Consider the following 21,572-nt stretch of genomic DNA (forward strand, 5'->3'; position numbering starts at 1 on the left):
TTAAAAACTTGAACTTCAAAGTAAACCACGTGAACATTTACCGTCTGAACAGTCTTATGATTTCTAAAAAATCTAGTTTTACATCGTACAATTTTTACGTCTCAACAATAAATCTATATATGAATGAGCATTCCGATTCTCATCAAAGAAATGACCTAATAAATCTCAAATTTCAATCGAACGATTCACAGGCACCGGTTCCGTCGTTTTATTAGGCACCCCACAACGGCGTTGTGAATGGCGTCTTTGAACGCGGCCAAATCTGCCGTGAAACATTTTCATTATACAAAATCATCCTGACATAATTCTTTTGCGGGGACACCCAGAGACCTGAATCGAAAGACATTTCAAAAGAATCGTACAACACCCCTCGATTGAACAGCGCGTGCATACAAATATCCGAATTAAACATCTGTCTGGAGAGATGAAAGTTTTATATTAAAAGTATCGCATTATTAAATGTTAAATACGAGGTAAGATTGTGAGTACGAATGAATTGGATTATCCAGATATGTGAAATAAATAGATCAAATCTAAAGTTAATACAAGTAATGTTATTTTTATTTCGACCAAAACTTTATGATATAGTTATTAGGATAGGTAAGGGAGACTGGGTACGGGTGTGCCACATTTATTAGCTGGGAAAAAATTAAATGGTAATTTGAATATTTGTTTACGAGAAAATATTGAAATACTGTCCTTAAACACGTTGGATAAGTCATAAAATCAAATCATGCAAAGAAATGGGCGAGTGTCACAACCGTCCTGGGGGTGTGGTGGATAAGTATAAAAATAGGTCAATAACTTATAGCAAAATAATAAATAAAGTGATCTACATGTATACAAGTAACAGTTATTATTAAAAGTAATCGAACAAAAAACTTTCTTTTGACTCTTTAAAATCAATTCGGTGTACAGATCATGTTAATGATATGAATGTAGTGAAACTTGTTCGAATAAAAATACTTCATGTTTTTCTCTTTGGACCCTAACACAAACTTTTTTTACATTTCTTTGGATTCCGTACCAATGTTTATTAGTTGAATGAGATGCGGCACTCGCGCATCGATATTTTTGTCTAAAAAGTAATTAAATCAAAGTATGCAAAATTTCAAAATATCAAAAAATTCAAATTTCTCAAAAAAGTCGAATTTTTTTCAAACATTTCAAATTTCTCAAATATCCTTTTTTTTCAAAGTTTTCAAAAAAGTTCAAAGGTTTTCTGAAAAAAAAAAATTTTGGTATGGCCATGTACCACTAGTTAACTATTTTGCTAGAGGCGGATTTTAAATTTGGTTTTGCATATTATTTTTGTATGTGTAATAGGATAAGTATTTATGAAACCTTATCATAAGGTTCAATTTAATTTTCAGGAATTGAACTGTTTAAAAAAAACTAACGAACTACACAACGATACATAACAACTACTGAAATATTTTATTCTCTTTATTGAATTACAATAATCTGTCTTTACAAAAAGGAAGACATTCAGTAATTTTGATGAACTACTAAAATATGTTCAATGAATTTCTCATTCCCAATTATAAAAATCCTTTTCTTTCTTTTCTAAAATTTGTCATTTGTTTTTTATCTATAGGCGGGGTAAAAATGTTTTATTCAATCCAATCCAATGTTTTATTTTTAATTTCAAAAGGGTTTCACGAAATAAAAAGCTGCATTATTGAACCAATGCTAAATACAAATTTTATGGGCATTCTTTTACAAAGAACACCTATAGGGTTGGTCGGGGCACAAAGGTCCAATTTTATTTTAAACAATTTTACTCTAAAAACAAAACCAGCTACATCAAAATAAATAACACATATCAAACGACCAACTAGCTAACTATGTTCAGTAAATATCCCAGATAGTTCATCGATGTAGAGCTAGGTTTTTTCAAAATCTTGTAACCCGGTTCTTTTTACCCATAGGGAGGATAAAAATGACTGCCAAGGAAAAAAAATCCATCGCTTTATTAATTTTAAACAGGTACATTATTCAATGAATGTGATACAGCTTAATCATTGAATTTGAACAAATTTAAAAAAGTACAAAATTCAAACATAAATCACAAACAAACACAAATCTAGCTTATTCTTATCATAAATCTAGCTTTTAATTCTAGTGGGTATTTCTATTTAATTTATAATTATCAGACTTATTGTTTTCTAGAATATATTTCTCATGGACTTATTTTATATAAAGATCGCACTGCATTTCTTCTGTAAAATTGCATTGTTCAGATTAGGTTTTACTTTTAAATAGCCTGACTGCACAGTCAATACATAGCATTTTGACAGTTTTTAGTACAAATTTATATGAAAAAGGGAGCGTAACATAGCGTTTCCATAACAATGATATGTTAGGATGTATTTTATCTAAAAATTGGCCCCTAAATAGTTTAAAAATTTAAGCGTAAATTTGAAAAATATTTTCTGAAGCCGCATGTTTAAATAGCGGTTTTCGTACTAATTAAATAAAAAAAAGAAAAAAACAAAAACTTTTTATCAAGATTTTTGTAGAAATTAATGCGATCATAAATAACTAACTTTTAGCAAACTTTTACATAATTATTAAGTCATTCGTGACAATGCGATAAGATTTCGTACTAAACAATGTAAATTCTAGAAGCTCACCTCGTAATGGAATCACGTACAACGGTCCGACAGATTTAAATTATATCAAAAACAAAGAAATGCATGATAAAACACATTTAATTTCAGTGCCACTAATTAAATCATCCTGCATTACTATGCGGAAAAAGTCAAATAAACGCCCTTGCCCGAAAACATTAATTAAATTATTCTCAACATTCTAGATTAACATCTAAGAAAGGAGTTGGGTTCATTTCGGCACCTTCGAAAGATATGCTAATTTTTGTAATTAATCTTATTGTTAGTATTTTTATGAACATGGTTATACATATTTTTTGACAAGCTTTATCTTTGTAAGATCACTACTAGGTGCTTTTCAAAATTAAGTTGCTTATTCAAAAAATGTGTTTGTAAGTGAACCATTCAATACGTATTACAAAATTGTTGCATTCAATACGTAACAGATTATTAGGTCAAATGTTCCAAAAAAAAAACTGCTGTCGATTAGTTTGTTATCCATAAATTATCTGATCTATTAGTCTTTATTATACTTTATCTCCTCAGAAAAGAAAAAGCTTTCTATAAATTTACATGAATTGAATATGAAGTCTTTAAATATAAGATTCGTTTTTTTAGACGTTCTTAAAAACTTGAATGAATAATATCAATTCTTAGAAAATTCTATCGATTTCTAAATTGATGTTTCTACAAATTTTTTGACCTTATCAATAAACACTTCAGGGTGTTAAGATCATATAATTTAATAGTCGTTTTGCTATTTTTAACTTTATTCTCCAAAACCTATTAAATTATCATGCATAAAATTTCAGGTGCACATGAGTTTATCACTTTGAATCGAAAATTTGATTTAGAAATGTGTATTGTATTGGTTTATTGGTTCACAATCTTCCTGTCTCAAAAAATAAGTAATTATTATATACAATTTTACTGATAAGTTAACTTAGTGGATACAAATCTAGGGTGTCCAGTATTATTAACACTTTACAAAAAAGATTTTTTTCAAAACTAAATTCGGCATAAAAGACATTTATCTCGGATCAAGATTTTCTATATTGCGATTATCCATTCAAATTTTTGAGAACATCTAATTAAAAAACGAATTTTGTATTTGAAGAATACCATGTCATATTCAATCCATGTACATTTCAGAAAGCTTTTCTTCAATCTGAGGAGATAAACAAAGTATAATAAAAACTAATAGAAATATCAGATGTTGGATAGATAAAAAACTAAACCACAATAGTTTTATTTTTTTGACACATATGACCTAATAGAATGTTACGTATTAATGCAAATGTTATTTTTTTTGAAAACGTATTGAAACAAATACATTTTTTGTATGAGTAACTTAATTTTGAAAAGCATATAATAGTGATCTTACAAATATATATTTTGGTAATATGATAATAATTTGTCGATGTTGTATTATGAAGTATGAATATCTATTGTAACATTATTTTTCCATAAAAATGTGTTAATATTTTTATTCAGCATTTATATAAATATACTTCTATATTTCTATATATTATTCTATATCTCTCTATACGGTGTACCATGATGCAATGGTTACGCACACGAAGTCGTCAGTTTGAACCCCGCTCTGGACAACCTGACATCGTGCAGTAGCTATTAATTATATAGAAAAGAGTGCGCGTAAGGTTCACACGCGATTGAAGTAATACTTATTTGCTACTGTACAAGATTGCATTTAAGTAAAAATAAATACATCATATAACAATTTTGAATAATGTTTATTAGTAATATGGTGACACACATGATGCACATATTTATTAGTGTCAACCATTGTACACATTTATATAATGATAAATTATAAATTATATATTTATAATAGCATTAAAAATATGTATAATATTTAAAAACAATAATGTAATTAAAGTCATACTTCAAATATGACATGATCGGTTTGTAATTGTAATTAGCATTTAGAAATGAACTTTCATTAGAGAAATGAAGTAATTGCTGATTAATAACTTCTATAATATTCGTTCACACAGTGGATTATCTTAAACAACGCCTAAACAAATATTGTTTTTGCAACTTCACTCATCATGTAATAATTGTGTTTTAAGAACTTCATGTAATTAAAATTAACATACATTCATTGACTGATGGTATATTTTTACTTTTTCGCTGGCGATATAATCTCATTCTTTGAACAGCAGTAAAATCTGTTTTGCCTAAAAAATATTTTCCATTTCAATAACTTCAAAGATTTATAGAAACTACAAATAATATAGAAATTATTTCAATAAACTTATGTTTCATACACACATTTGTTTTATTATATTCATTATAATTATTTATGGGGGACAGGGTAAAATATTCCATTCGATACAGGCATTTTTCAATAAATCAAGATTTGTACTACAATGTAATTTTAAAATGTTTATTTATCTATGCTGATTTCCTTGTTGATATCGGTACCTATACAACGTTGACTCCGGTACGCATACAACGACAGATCTCTATTCACATACGCGACGACTAATCACAATCGACCGGTATAGAAAAGATATCATCGAGAGCGAATGACGAATCATTGGCACTCGACTCTTATCTTATCTTATCTGCCGTAACGCACTTCCGTTGTATTTGTACGGATTCACACCCTAGTCGCGCCTAAAGAAGTTTCACTTCAAAAATGTTTTCAATTGAAAATAGAAAAACCATTACAGGTATTGCGGTGTGAAGTGGCAATAAAAAATCTTTCACACTATTCTTCTCTATTATCGACAGTACTACCGATTATTATAGTAATCATAAAGTCATATAGTTGGTTTGAAAATAATTATGCTACATATTTAATAGTCTATAAGCAATTTCTCTTACAAAATATTTTCAACTTCTATATGCATAAATTATCAACTAACTTTCCAACTCAAATCATCTTCTTCACACTACATATAATAATCTTCTCCTTTAAAACTTTTTATGTTTACGTCGGGATTTCTGAAACCGTCTTCATTCGTCTTTTATAGAAATTGAAATGTTTTTCGGAAGTCGTTGTGCGGTGCTTTTCATGATGGCAGATTTTTTTCATTTGAATTATGACCTACTAACTTCTGAAACGTGTGACCCTCGCGAATGCACGGTCCATTTAATAATTATACGCGTGCACTTACGTGGTAAATAAAAAGATCCAGTAACTTATATACAAATACTAAAACATCTACACATATACAAACTTATATTATGCATAAATATATAAGTTTGACTGTTTTTGCATTAATTACTTAATATAGATGGGAAAAGGGGAGTAATGTGGCAGTTTGAGTCAGCTTTCAATAGGAATCATAAAAATAAGGGATTGTTATAACATGCCATTTTTCTATAAAGTTTATTCACTATTATATTTACAACAGTCCAGTTAAAGACATTTAGTAAATTTGTTGATATACAATTGTCAATCTTAATAAGGACGTTGTGGGTATATCAAAATGACATGTTGAAAAAACAACTCAATTGTTCTTTTTCCATTCGATTTAAAAAATATTAACAATGATAATTATATAAACTTAACTATTATTTTTATAAATAATAACTAAGTTATTTCAATCTTCATCAGGAAAATTTATGACTCAAATCATGTGGCTATTTTCTCTTCAGTCTACAACGACAGTTTTCTGTTAGTAAGGAGTTTGCTAGTGAATTTGAATTATTGTTGAGCTTGTTTCTATATTTATGCGCTATTTTTGTTATTACATCTTTTATGGTAGGTGTATTCGTGTCGATATGAATCAGCCAGTTCGGGACATATTTTGGTGCTCTTTAAAAGGGAATTTTAAGAATTTTGTTCTGGAATTTTTGTTTTATTTCTTTATTAGAATTATGCGCAATACCCCTTAATTCTAAATTAAAAACCGTATTCTAAAGCACCAACTTGGCTTGAATAGATATTTCTCATAGTGGGCAGGACTATATTTTGAGTGTTTCTTATATTTACTGGTAGACAGAACTCTCTTCAAAGCGTAAATGTCACATGTACTGACTTCAAACCAATTCAAATATCTAGGTTTTGTTCTATTTCTCTGATAGATCTAAATGCTTTCTTTTTAACCCTTTTGCTACGCATGTCTTCCATAAACGATATCTATTTGACTACCTGTGTATACGAGTGTCGTCCATGGACGACATCCATAGACGACTTGTTCTGTGTCAGTTTTTGCTTCAAGATTTATTACCGTGATTTAAACTATTGGTAATTTTAATTTTTATTGTAATATTTAGTTTATTAGAAGCGCAATTTTTAATTTCTCAACACGTTTTTATTGATAATGATATAAATATCTTAAAATATATCATTGTTCCTAGTCAGTTCAGTGCCACTAGAAGCAGTCCTTTAATGGAGAAAGTAGTGAGAGGGTTAAATAGATAATATAGCTTGACTATCATTATAAGCACTAATTGTTAGAACAACTATCATTGAAGTAGATTAAATAAACTTTTTTTTCATATGTTGTTTGCAGACTGTTACAGACTCAATGGTCTGTCTTTATAGAACATTGTTCTGACTTGAGTTGACTTAAAATCAACTTTTAGATCTAATTTTTTTTTGCATAATCAGTAAAAATACATAAGTTACGGAATTCAATCTATGGTTTATTAACAAAGGCGTAAAAATTAAATTCTTCATATTCTACTATATATAACTATAATTACCGGATTAATTACTAAGAAATAGCACCGCTGATCTTTATCCAAAACAGCAGCAGAATTCCCAATTGATATCTTTAAAACAGCTTTCAAATTGTCAATATAAGTTTAGGGCTTTTGCATTTTTCTGCTAATTAGAAAGAAATGGCTCTGCTGATAGTCGTGTAAACTATCCACTTAGAGCCTTTATATAGTTTCATTAAATGGCAGCTAAATTTTTGAAATTGGTTCAGCGGATTTTGAGAAAATTATTTATAAGAAATTATTTTATAAGTAAATTGTTAAGAATATATAATTATCAATAAAATATTGTCAATATTATAACGAATGGGAAAACAACTATCGAGTTGTTTTTTCAACATGCTCCTTGAGTATAAAATGATCCTTTACGACCGACAATTGTAAATTCCACAAATTTATTGAATGTCTTTAACTGGACTGTTGTAAATAAAATAGAGAATGAAAAAAATGCTCACAAACACAATAATTATATTTTCCAATTTTTGTGTATGTCAACTTGGAATGACTTGTAACGACGAGAAAACATAAAATTATCAAATTGGATTTTCTGGAGAAAACATACTTTATCGGGTAATTATTATTATTATTAATAATTATTATTAATAATAATATTCATTACTAAAAATAAGATGCAATGTTGAAATTTTCAAAATATGTAATTTGTTTTTTTGCCAAATTGATTATCTAAGCTTGAAAGGACGATAAACTATTATTAAAGTTCAACATTAATAATCTTATATATATATATATATATATATATATATATATATATACAAATAATGCTTTTATGTTTATGATGCTATATATCTATCCAATTTATGTGGCATAAGTATAATATTTTATTAATTAGGCAAAGTCTTGTTAAAACGTCTGAACAAATTATAATACCTATTTGTAATTTTTATGCATGAAGTGGTTTATTCTTAGTTCAAGAATAACAACTCTAAGTTTAGCTTTGCATTAATAATATTCTGCAAAAGAAATAATTCAAAAGCAGAACATATGTGAAAGACTCTTGCAAATATCAAAGACTATAAAAAATATAACGATGTTTTGACTATGAGACGTTTGTGTAAAACTTCAGCAAAGTTATTCGAAACTGAACTGATGTTAGAAATAATTGGAATTCATTGGTGCACAAAATTATTGAAGCGCTGGTTTTTGAATCGTAGAGAAATGTACATACATATGTCAGAAATATAATAATAGTTGTGTATAACATAGTACATGCCTTAAGCCTTAAGCTTAAGGCTGGAATTGTTTGAAAATTAAGTATAAGATGAAATTCAGGTCTTTAGAAATAAATAGAAATATCTTGAAAAAACAGCTCTTGTATTTTTTTATTTTAATTTTTGATAATTTTAGAATTAGATTCAATTTTTTTTTCAATTATCTCTTTGTTTTTCAAAAATTTGAAATAGGGTAGATCGAGGCACAACAGATCAATTTTACTTTCAGTTTTATGATGTCTAAACTAAATTAACTGCATCACAATACATAATACGTATCAAACAACTATGTTCAACTATGTTCAGTAGAATTTCCAGTTAAATCCTACTTATAGAAATATTTTTTCCTGTTTTCTTCCACCCCATAGATGAGGTTAAAACAGAGAAAAAAAATCCATCGTCTTTTTAATTTTAAAGGGATTTTACGAAATGATTATTATTTATTTATTAGTTATTTAACTCCCTCACTTTTACCTTGTATATTATATTGTAATCTGATTAAAATTAGTACTAAAATAAAAAAAAACTAATGCAGAATAAATTTTATGGGCACATTCTTTACAAAGATTATACTCTATTTAACCTTGATCTAGTATTTCATCAGAAATATTTATCATCCTATTTGGAATAACTATTAATTTAATAAAATATTCACTCGAATGGTTGATACGTTATTTTAGAGTAGACTTAAGTCTTTAATGTGACTCATATTAGTTTTTAGTATCTCTCAAAAAGATTTTTTTAAATTTTTTTAATAGAAATCAGAACTTCATTCGATGAGATTTTACTAGAACTTCTCCTTGTTACACAGCATTTAGATAGTAACGCAAATGGTTAACCTATTTCAATACAGATTTTTATATTTTTTTTAAATATTATTTGATTAACTGCAGTATTGTATCTTATTTATTCCTTAATAATAATAATGAATGGGAAGGGCCACTTTCACTCAGAAAAACTTTTCTGAATTTATATTTTCTAGTTAAAATAGATATTACTGCTGCTCAATATCAAGTTATCTATAATAAAAAATTTTAGGAACCATTTAACTGAAAAAAGGCAAAAAACATTCACAATTGTGAGCGGAAAAGTTTTGGTAATTTGCCGATATTTATCATGCCTTACATTTAATTTTATCATATATTTCTATTTTATGTAATAATAATTTGTATGTAGTAAATATTAGTTATTGAAGTTAAATTTAATGTAACATTATGTTACTCCTAAACTGTTTTGCTCGACCTAAGTTCCTTGTTTATAATTTCTCATGCTAATTTAACTCGCTCTACCCTAATAGAGTTACCTAATGCACAATGCACTGCTTGAACATATATCATCTTACGTATTATTTTTTTTAATTTTCTTTTGTTACGTTTAATAATCACTTTGGAAATAAGTAAATTTAATTCATCCCCTAGTAGGGCAAAACATAGCGTTGAAAGCAATTTTTTCTCGGGCCATTTTTTTCACTTTCCGAAGGGTGTGTTTTGATTTATTCTTGAGCCGAGTTCCGGAAGCCGACAAAACGACTTCATTTTAATGTTTGTTTTTATGAGCAACGGAGATTCACCACATATAGTTGCAATAAAAATATACTATATGGAAAATTCTTTGTATTAAACGGCTCTTAGAAGATTGTGTTTTGTCATTATTCAATATTGGACTTGTATAATGATACTTTGTTAGTGCAATTGTCCGTGGAATTTCTGACAACAATTTGGAAATGTTACAATCCGGAAAATTTCTCAAAAATTACATAATGTAGGAATAATATATGAGTGATTTTAGAAGCATCTTACTAATTTTTATATATGCGGAGAAGAAAAAGTTTGTTTTTGCAGGAAATCCGACATCACAAGTTATTCCGAATAGTTTGAGATTGCGAATATTAGAAAAAAAATGTGCGTATGTGAGTCAATAATCGTTGTTTTCTTGTACTAACATTAAAAATTTAAAATCCATTCAATGTAACTCGTTAATATTATAAAATTACTTTACTTTAAGTATTAATTAATGAGTAAGCTTGAAATTATGAATTATGAAGAGCCTGAAATAATATTTATTATTATTGATTACGGCTTGCTTATGAATAAATAAATAAATAAATAAATAAATAATTAAAAATAAGTATTCTTGTTGAGTAGTTTTGAGCGATGATCAACCAAGCCGTTTCTCTATAATTAAATCTCTATAATTAGCAAAGTGCAAGACTGTTCCACGTTTTTACCTAAAAATTTTGAAAACTTTGAAATTTGAATGAGTTTTTCATGAAGATCGGTTGGGCAATTTCTTTGAAATTCATTGTTGAATTTCATGACAAGCATAAGTAACAATTTTCGACAAGTTTAATAAAACGAAGTATAATTAAAAATTTGTATAGTAATAAAACGTATGGTCATAGTGATTTACTAAATTATTACGAGAGAATTTTGAAACCAATTAAATTGGTTTTATTAAGAAAAATATCGTCGTGAAAAATAATAAGCTGCGTCAATATTTCAAAATTCTCTCGTATTAATTTAGTAAATCGCCAAATTCTAATTCTTTTTGATTAGTCGATTATCTATAAGGAAGTTTATGCAACTTTGCTGAAGGTGAAATGCAACTTACACCTAACTATATTATATTTTCATACACAAGCTTTTAATGAATATAAGGAATGGTATAATGCTCACTAAAGATGACTATATTTTGAATAATATTGTGATTAATAGGAAAAGTGAGTCGTTAGTTATTCAATGAAATTATAATTTTCAAGTTGTACTCCAAGAATATATGAAAATATTCTGAAAAATGCTACAAATCTCATCTTATTAACTTTTAATAGTATTTAGAGTAATAATTAGAGTTTTATATTATTATTAAAGAGTTAGTTGGGATTGACGATTATGCTTGTCATGGAAAAGTGGAAAAATTGTGCATATTGACAAGTATATTTATCATTAAAATAAAAAAAGTGGGCGTAAGGTTCACACGCGTTTAGAGTAAAACTTATTTGCTACTGTACAAGATGGCATTTAAATAAAAATAAATACATCATATAACAATTTTAAATAATGTTTATTAGTAATATGGTAACACTCGTGATGCACATATTTGTTGGTGTCAACCATTATACACATTTATATAATGATAATTTATTAAGAATATGTATAATATTTGAAAACAATAATGTAATTAAAGTCATACTTCAAATATGACATAATCGGTTTGTCGTTGTAATTTGCATTTAGAAATGAACCTTCATTAGAGAAATGAAGTAATTGCTGATTAATAAATTCTATAATATTCGTTCATACAGTGGATTATGTTAAACAAGGCCTAAACAAATATTGTTTTTGCAATTTCACTCATCATGTAATTGTGTTTGAAGAACTTTATGTAATTAAAATTAACATACTTTCATTGACTGCTTGTATTTTTTTTACTTTTTTGCTGGCGATATAATCTCATTCTTTAAACAGCTGTCATATCTGTCTTGCCTACAAAATATTTACCATTTGAATAACTTCAAAGATTTATAGAAACTACGAATTTTATAGAAATTATTTCAATAATCTTATGTTTCGTACACGGCGCAAATGTCGCATTTGTTTTATTATTTTCAAAGAACAGGGTAAACTATTCTTCTGGTTCAGACATTTTTCATTAAATCAAGATTTGTACTGCGATGTAACTTCAAAATGTTTATTTATCTATGCCGTTTTCGTTGTTGATATCGGTACACACACAACGTTGATGCCGGTACGCATACAACGACAGATCTTTATTCACATACACGACGACTAATTACAATAGACCTGCATTGAAATGATCTCATCGAGAGCAAATGACGAAACAGTTCGGGCGTAACTGTCTTCTGTTGCATTTGTACTGATTTTACACCCTATTCGCGCCTAAAGAAGTTTTACTTCAAAAGAACAGAAAAAGCAGAGAAATTATTTTTGTTAATAATTCACAAAATAAAAGTAAATCTTCTTAATTAAGCTTTGTATTACTTTCAATTACTTTAACCTATTCGCTTTCAATTACTTTAACCTGGAGGACTATAATACAAAGCTTTTAAACTTTGGTATCTTTCGATATCACTGTTTTGTGTAATAAAAAACTATACTTTACACAAATGGATTTTTAAAAAAATGTATATCTAATTTAATGAATTGAGGTAGTTTTATGAAATTCTAGCTGCTAATTATAATTAAAATATGTTGTTCGTTATTTAAAAATTCATCAAAACCGCGATCTTAAATTCTGGCACACTTATGCTAATATTAAATCGGTTTCAATAAATATTTATTTTAACCGCATTTGCGTCCGCGGATATAACGACGAATATCGCATTTGGAGTATAAATATTTGTATTATTTTTGCTCGGTTTAGTTATACTTCCGACGGTATAATTCCATTCAAATAAACAAAATGTACATAGTAACAAGAAAATCGTATTGTGATCAACTCAACAATATAAATCAATTGATAATCCAATTAGATTATGAAGCTGGTTGGATTTATTTCTTAGAAAACTATGTGCAATGTGTGAGTCAAATGTATAAATCACTCTAATCATATTGTAAATATATTAATCATATCAACAATTAGTTTTTATTTTCATTTTTATTTAATCGATTTGTCATAGAAATAACATAGTGGTGTATGGCATCGTGCCTTGAAGCGAATTGCTGAAACTTCGCGTGCAGTAATGAAGTAATTGAAAAATATTAAATGTTTTCAAATAGATTATTATAAGAATTTACAAATTGGACGACGACGTTTATATATAATTACATGAAAAGTGAATAAACAAAACTTAATTAAGCGGAGTTAGAATAAACAACCTTATCTCATATTTCTTACAATTATATAAACTGAATTGCAAAGTTAAAATTGCTTATTTGAGTATATAAGTGAGCTTTAAAATTTTAGCAAAAAATAAAATCGGATTACTAAGGAACTGTTAAATAAATAATAGTTATTAATACTCTTGTATTAACTTCCTACGCTAGTAGTGTTGATATGCTCATATATTCTTGCTAAGATTTTTTTTTATGAAAATTGTGCTTCTTTACAGTGTTAGTGCTTTTTATACTTAAAAAAAACTAAATATTAAATTTATATATTTTTTAACTTACAGAAACCAATTTCACTGAAGCTTAATATAGTGTGAGAAGAGAAATCCACAATTGTCCACAGAGTAGGTAAGTTTTACTTATCTTTTTTTCTTATAAAATTTTTTTAACAGCAATCAGAATCCCATGGTTCTGTGAGCTGTTGTATTGATTTTCTTGCAAACCGATTTTTTGCTTATAGATGGCAACCCAAACAGTTGCCCCATCTGATGGATATTTTAATGGCAATATCTGTCAACATATTCCTATCTATGTTTCCAAGTGAAAACCGTTGTCACTACTGCTTGACATCAGGCTCCTCGGAGCGGGATCGATCTCGGTACCTCTGATTCAGGTCCTGTAGTTCTAGCCACTTACCTACCCAAATTACCATCTTCAAGTTCTTGTTTTATTGGTTTTGCAACCCAAAATATGTTTTGTTCTAATCTAATAAATGATTATTTAAATAAGTAGGTACTTAAAAAATGAAATTTTAGTGAATTCGGATGTCTATTACTTTTCATCATATCTTGAAAATAGTTCACTTATTTAATAACTTAAAGTTGGAAAATACCAATAAATGCGAAAATTGAAAAATATTTCATAAACAATGACTTTATTTTGAATTTTGCTGCATTTATTTTAAGGTAAAAATATGTATCTTATGCATAAAAATTTAGACATGCCCAATATAAAAATGTTTAAAAATTGTCGTGAAATATGCATATAGTAGATCTAGATAAATCTGCTATATTTTAAGACATCTAACATTGAGTGATCAATGTTAACAAATACTTAGAGTCTAGTTAATTAGTCATAATTGGATTGGACTACTGCTGAGTTGCCATCCATTCAAAAATACATATAATAAAGTAAAAACAATTACTTAATGTTCTGAAGTGGGACAGATTGTAGTTAAAATGTACAAAAAAATATTGAATCATTATATCATTTTTTTATTTTAATAACAAATAAAACTTGATACATTTAGCTGGTATTGAACCAGATTTGTTTTTGTCCTAATCTTCGTACTACTCTTGTCATTTAAGTAGATTTACACTTATTGTTAGGAAAATGAAAGTATATTCTTTGCATTCTCTGATTTTTTATATCTATTTTATTTACTACAACAAAAATATAATTCAGTCAGAATTTATTAAATATGCGCATCAACTTTGTTCAAAAAGGACCAAATAAAAGTTTTGGATATTTAAGGGAGCGTCCATTAATCACGTGAGCGAGTTTTTAAGGATTTTTGGACCCCCTCTCTCCTTGGTGATACATGGTGATATTCAAAATTAACCCCCCTCCCCCACCAAACACCACGTGTATTTTTAGTTACGTGATAAAACTGTAAAAATTATGATTTTTTTTTAAATGTTTGAATTTTTTAAAAAAAAATCGGTTAAGAAATAAATACACATCTTACTATATCCCTCCCTCTCCCACGTGATATTTCGTGATTTTTTGTCAAAGCACCCCCTCCCCCTTAAAACCTCACGTGATTAATGGACGTCCCCTAAGTAGTGCTCTCATTAACCATCTACATTTTATAGAAGAAACCTCAATAATATAATCTGTGTGCGCCTCAGAAAATATTATTTTAATTTAACTAATTTATTGAGAATATTTATTCAGTTATTGTTGTTAACATTTTTCTGTAATTAATAAAATGGGAATTGTTTTAAAAGCAACAGATTCGGTTGTTACGTTGATTTTCCATATAGATGTGGCACAAATAATTCATTCTAAAAATTTTCAAATCAAAATAGGATTTCACATAAATACATTTGCTTCTGATTTTTTTTTTTGAATATGAATATTGAAAGTACATTGGATGTGAATAATAGTTATTTCGCTGATACGTATATTACCCCTCGGTATTTCCTTATGAATTGCAGTTGATTGAACTTCAATATATATAAGGCTACAATTTCAAAACATAGTTCAAACTGCTCTCACATGAATGAGTAATTAAAATCACAAAAACTAACATTCTCTATTATTCTCGATTTATTAATTCAACCGTAACATCTTAAATAAATACAAATTTGACCTTTTGGTCTTTGAGTACAAAGACACATTGGTTGACAGCAAAAAAAAGTTGAATACGCGCAGTTTAATTCGCGTACATAGAATTTAGTAAGTAGATCGCATTTGTGATTCCAGGTGGTTCTCAAATATTCAATAGAAAAATAAAGTATGAATTTAATACAAACTAGAACTGAACTAGGCTTAATTGTTTTTAAAGCCTGATATAATATTTCTAAGTTTTTTGTCCTTTTATTTGTGGCTTCTAGGGCTAAAAACTCTTTTTTTTGAAGTTTGAGTAGAGGAAGCTACTTCTTCAAGAAGAAGATACACTGATTAAAATTAATATATACACTGGTATAAAAATCTAAATTAATATATACATTATATAACACAAAACATTTCTGGGAGCCATAGCATTCCAGGTGATTCTCAAATATTCAGTAGAAAAATAAAGTATGAATTTAATACAAACAGTGAGAGTTCTACGCGAATTATTATTAAAAACTGCCACACCATTAATTGATCTTACTTTTCAAATACAATTATTATTACACATTCCTACCATAAGTACAATTATGTTCATATATAATAAAAATTATATATTGAGTCACATGATTTATGGGCAGAGGATTTTGTAAATAATAGTCAAACCAAATTAAAAATTTCTAGCAATTTTACAACACAGATGTTGAGAGCTAAACCTTGATTTCTGAGTTTTTCATTCTATTAGCAATATAGTTACAAAATTCAAAACGATATATTTTTGTGCAATATTATGTTGGATGATTCTAAATCACATATGCATGGCACTATTAGGTGAAATTTAAGAGAAGTTATTTAAATTAATGTCTAAAGAACAATAGTCTTTTCCACTACGTTGCTAAGTTTGTTCACTTAACTCCAAAAACGTTTTCATTATATAGTATTACTTTTACTAAAAACGATTTCAGTGGGTAGTTTTGAATATTACTACGTATCACCAAGGGGGGTCCAAAAATCCTTAAAAAATCGATCACGTGATAAATGGACGCCCCCTTAATTCTAGAGTATTACTTTTACTAATTGTAAGACTGATTTAGTTATGAATATGACACATATTATATGAGTAAGAATATACGTTATGATAAAAGCGTCTACGAAAATACGACCGATTTAGTATAGAATATACGTAATAATGAAAATAGTAATAATACAAATACTAAAAAAATCACAAGTTTACTCCACTCTTTAGTAAGTACACAAGACACTGAAAATTACTATTGTAAATTATTTATTAAATTAAGGCGAAATCTCTTGATATAAAATTGCAAATTCTAAGGAACTTAAGTTATGTTACTTGATGAACTGATCAGATTCTTAATCTATGTATATATGTTAACTTCATATTATATTGAATTTTACATTACATTTAACTCTTTGATTTCATTCCTTTTATTTCTTCTAATTAGTTGCTAACTTTTATTGCTTCATATTGAGGCAAATAAACAACGACTTCTTATAAATTATATTTTTAATAATCTTACAATTAACAAAAAATTATGTGATATTGTTCATGTTCTTTCATTAAACATGCTCAATGCATATTGCATTTTTTTAACAACTAGTTTTTAATAAAAACTAGAAATTATTGACATTTACTTAAAACCAATAATTTATAAAAATAATTTTCTCATATCACAGATTTATGCCCATGTGTTTTAAAATATTAGATAATAAATTTTCTAATTTTGATTTTTCGTCGCTTTAAGTCATTCTGAACCGAATGACACTAAAATTCGAAAAAGTATATCTGATCCAACAAGAATTGACTTTGGGAATAATAGACTGTGTCAATAGTTGTTAAAGCTCAAATCTTTTTGATTGAATGGATTTTTTACATATATTCAGAAGTCTTTGCCTTCAAACAAAATATTATTTATGCATATTTTATTTCTTCCTTCCATTAACCCCAATTTTCTTACATTATTATTATTCATAGTAAAGTAGAAGTCATTTACTAATTACGATTAAATTTTGATATTAAATTTTGTTGTTTTTGATGCTTTATCGCGACTTTTCTACTCTAGATTTTCAACTGCAAGGTGAACCGAATTATTATCTTTACAAACTTGTTCCACAAGGTCATTGTAATTGTGATCATTTTATATGTTGTGATCATTTATTCAACAACAACAGTGTTTTCAAATAGTAGGTAATAATTGCCAAAAAAAAAAAATTAGGTAAGATTTTATGATTCATATATGAGTTTATTTATATCTATTTTAAAAATGATTCAAAAACAATGAGTCTTTTAGAACCCATATGCAACTTGGCAGTCGTCACAGTAATTAACCATTACAACTTTAGAAGCACTGCCAAACTTTTTAAAGGCAGCAGAAATTCTATACAAAACACGATGCCTTTGAAACGTATAATGAAAACAAAAAATAAAAAATAAAAAATCAGCAAGATGGACGTCGCGTAGCGTATTAGGGAAAATACAGGGAAAATGGTATATATAGACAGTGGCCTTATTTAAAAATTGGCTAGTTTTAGTGACGACTCTGCGATTGTTTATTGTGGAGAAAGCCATAATAACAATCTTGTCAGATGTTGAGCGTCATTGTCACAGTACATTGTCGTAGTAATTAGTTCAAACGAATTTCGCGCTTTGAAGAGTGTTTTTGTCATATTGGTAATTACTCAACTAAAATCGATTAAATTATGCCAGTGTTAGTGATTTAGATCAATTTTATTACAATAATCAGGTGTTTGGAGAAATTTTGATTAATTATTTATTTTTGTACAATTTTGGACAAAATGACATTCTTATACAATGGACAAAAATGACATATTACTGTTTCGCAGACATTACAAGACCAAGAATACAAAAAAATTAAAACCTGTCAAAGGTGATTGGCTTTTAACTTCTACTCCAAGTATGCAATATGCAAGAAATAATGGCTAAAAACAGACCAAAAGATCTACCAATAAAAAAAAGAGACTTGCATTTGTTCCAAAACCCTCCTCCTACGTTTTGAGGTAAGCGAATGTTGATTACAATATATGACATGTATCCTTTGGATTTATGGTTCATGTCCCAAAGTGCACGAAACAATTTATTTGTGAACTGCTTTCTTAAAAATTAGAAACTTTGTATGTCCTTACCTTGTATACAGGAGCGGTCTAAGGGTCCCCAACGTCCGCATGCCATTTTTTTCTTGGCGCCTCCTTTCCTATACTTTTCAAACTGTTTTACACTTTGTCATTGAACTTATGTGAGAAACCATGTGTTTTAGCGCCCCCTAAAGCGTGCGCCTGAATTTTTCGCATGTATTGCATTCAGGGTAAGCCTGTATGGTTATTTTGTCCGTACTATATAAACAAAATGGTTTTTGCAATAGGAATATAGCATCAATTTTTCATTAATAAATATGCTATTATAGTTACTGCTCAGTTGTAATAGTATCTTACTGTTGGTCAATAAACAGAAGATGATAAAAAAAAAACAATTGAGACTGGCTATAATATCATGGAATAAATAATCATCATTAAAAATACAAATCACCATGCCATTTTGCCTGTTTTTCCCCTATATAGCGTTCGCGATAGTAGGTCCCCCTTCGACCTTCGAAAATAATACTGCAAACAGAAACACTGCGATGTTCTTTGCTTCTTTTATGTTTGTTTGATGATTTATGAGCGATTCTTTTGATAGTGTGTTAGTTGTATTACTAGTTCTCATATAACATCCAGATGTTAGACGAAAATTATACCATATCTGCATAGAAAAACTACTTTAGTAGGTTGTCTGATATTGTGTAATGTTGATTCGTTTATGGGGTTTTATGCTTCAAATACCATACTAGGTGGTAAAAGATATAGATCTCATTGAACCTTTAACTTTTATACTACGTAAAAACTAGTGATGTATGGCATAGTGCCTTGAGTCAAACTTTCCTTACCGTTGAATTAATTTTTTTTTGAAAATTTTAATATTTTCTGGTAAGTATGATTTTTTTAAAGCGATCGCATTGCAAAGTGGTTTAGGATACATAATATCAAAGCCTTCTGTGTGCCCGAAGTCGTGGATGAAAAATTGTATCCAAATTTACATACACATGCATCCATTTTTCCTCTCTGTAATTAACCATTAACATTTTTTGTCAATTATACAAAAAATGTTTGTAATAACTATTGCTTTGCGGAATTCATACCCAACAATGAAACTTGCATAAAACCAAAATGCTTCTGGTAAATTTAGAAGCGATTGCCAAGAGGTGACCAGAATTAATCTCAGTGCTCGTTAACCCAATGCGTTGCTCAAAATATGTACAAATATTCGAATTTATGCACAGTCTATTTTCATCAAAAATAATAGTGCATTTTATGCACCTTATGACCTGAAACTAAATATTTCTCTTTCATAGCGTTTCTGGCACTAGTAGTGTTCACTCCGAGGCGACATAAATTCAATTTATATTATACATTTCACTCAAACACATATGGATATATTCAATTATATTACAATAAATTATAAACCGATATTTCTAATGGTGGATCTTTAAGAGTCATAATTGACGTTGAAAAGTAAAAAATTTTTGGTCCACGTTTTAGAATGAGAATTCCTATTATAAAAGTATTAATTCGCAGTTTTTAATGCCATTTATTAAAACAAAAATTAATTTCCTCGTTGGCTACTTTTGCATTTACATTACTGTTTGACATGAGTAATCAGCTCGGGGCAGTGCCAGTTCATTGCTTTCATCCCTATTCGAAAAATTGACCTTCTATTTACCAAAGCTCGCGCTCGAATTCATTCAGAGGCCGAATATTGAAAAAAGGTCTGAATTAAAACTCGGGGTCCAGAAGCACAAGCCCGCGTTATGTATTGTTTACAACGGGATATATCAAACAGTCGGTCTATTGTTAACAGTCAGAAGTGTTTTAAATTGGATCAAACAATAAAAAAATGAATGGAAACGACCCTCCTTTCGGCTCCTCATCGCGGAATACTTGTTTCCAAAACGCCACACAATCAACATTCGCAAAACGGCGTGAACGTGTTGCCATGGCGAATTATTTGCACAACAATGAGCATACATGCTTTGGGGTTTTGAAAAATTAAAATAAATTTTGCGGTTATTTACACCGAAGAATCGATTGCAGCGAAAAAAAAACAGAGCGCATGATATATTAATAATTCAGTACATACTTTGCATACATATTTTAATAAAATATATTTAGAATAAACCGGGGCGTGAAGGTTCGAGGGAGAAAGGTCCACCATCGATATCTCAGAAACGAATAAAGTTAGGATTTTTTCAACAATATTTGAAAGTAGAGGGTAAACGCTGTATAATCAGCCATCACCTTGATTCTTACGTCGTTGCTAACGAAAGATAAGCGGCAATGTTTAAAAATCCATAACAAAAGTATTTTCTTTAGTTATTAGTTTTTTTCAACTATTGAGTCTTTACCCAAGGACAATCAAAAAGATTCTCAACTAATATCTTTCAAACAGTTCAAACTTTTCAAAATCGGTTCAGGATTTTTGACCAAAACGTGGGCGAGAAATTTTGCAATATTATGGTAATTATAAAAAAAACAGATTTAATTCAAAATTTTGAAACTTAAAACTGACGACATGTGCGCACACAAACACATACGTTTTCCAATTGTGATGCCATATGAAATTAGTAATCAAGTAATAAATAAAATTTTCTTAATTATAATAACCTACAGATAATCTTCATATATGTTATTAAAAATGTACCCGATTGCATAACCAAACATAATATATTCAATATTAATTTCATAAATAATGCTAAAATGTCATTAATAATATATAATTATCTTCTTCAATAGCATATTATTAAAAATTTGCATAGGTCAGAAAAAACCCAAGTTTTAAT

At 28.4% G+C, this 21,572-nt stretch overlaps 1 long non-coding RNA gene across 1 annotated transcript in view; it reads left to right on the forward strand.

Annotated features, from left to right (window-relative positions):
* LOC113386936 overlaps positions 1 to 14,020 on the forward strand; it is a 42,820-nt gene extending 28,800 nt beyond the window's left edge. Inside the window, exons 2-3 of the long non-coding RNA XR_003368029.1 lie at positions 13,671 to 13,734; positions 13,847 to 14,020. This is a non-coding gene — a long non-coding RNA (uncharacterized LOC113386936). The remainder of the gene's footprint in view (positions 1 to 13,670; positions 13,735 to 13,846) is intronic.
* Positions 14,021 to 21,572: the final 7,552 nt, after the last annotated feature.

The sequence above is a fragment of the Ctenocephalides felis genome, unplaced genomic scaffold (genome assembly GCF_003426905.1).
Source record: "Ctenocephalides felis isolate EL2017-DRISC unplaced genomic scaffold, ASM342690v1 CF-g0.4_SCAFFOLD_03571, whole genome shotgun sequence".
NCBI classification, from domain to species: domain Eukaryota; kingdom Metazoa; phylum Arthropoda; class Insecta; order Siphonaptera; family Pulicidae; genus Ctenocephalides; species Ctenocephalides felis.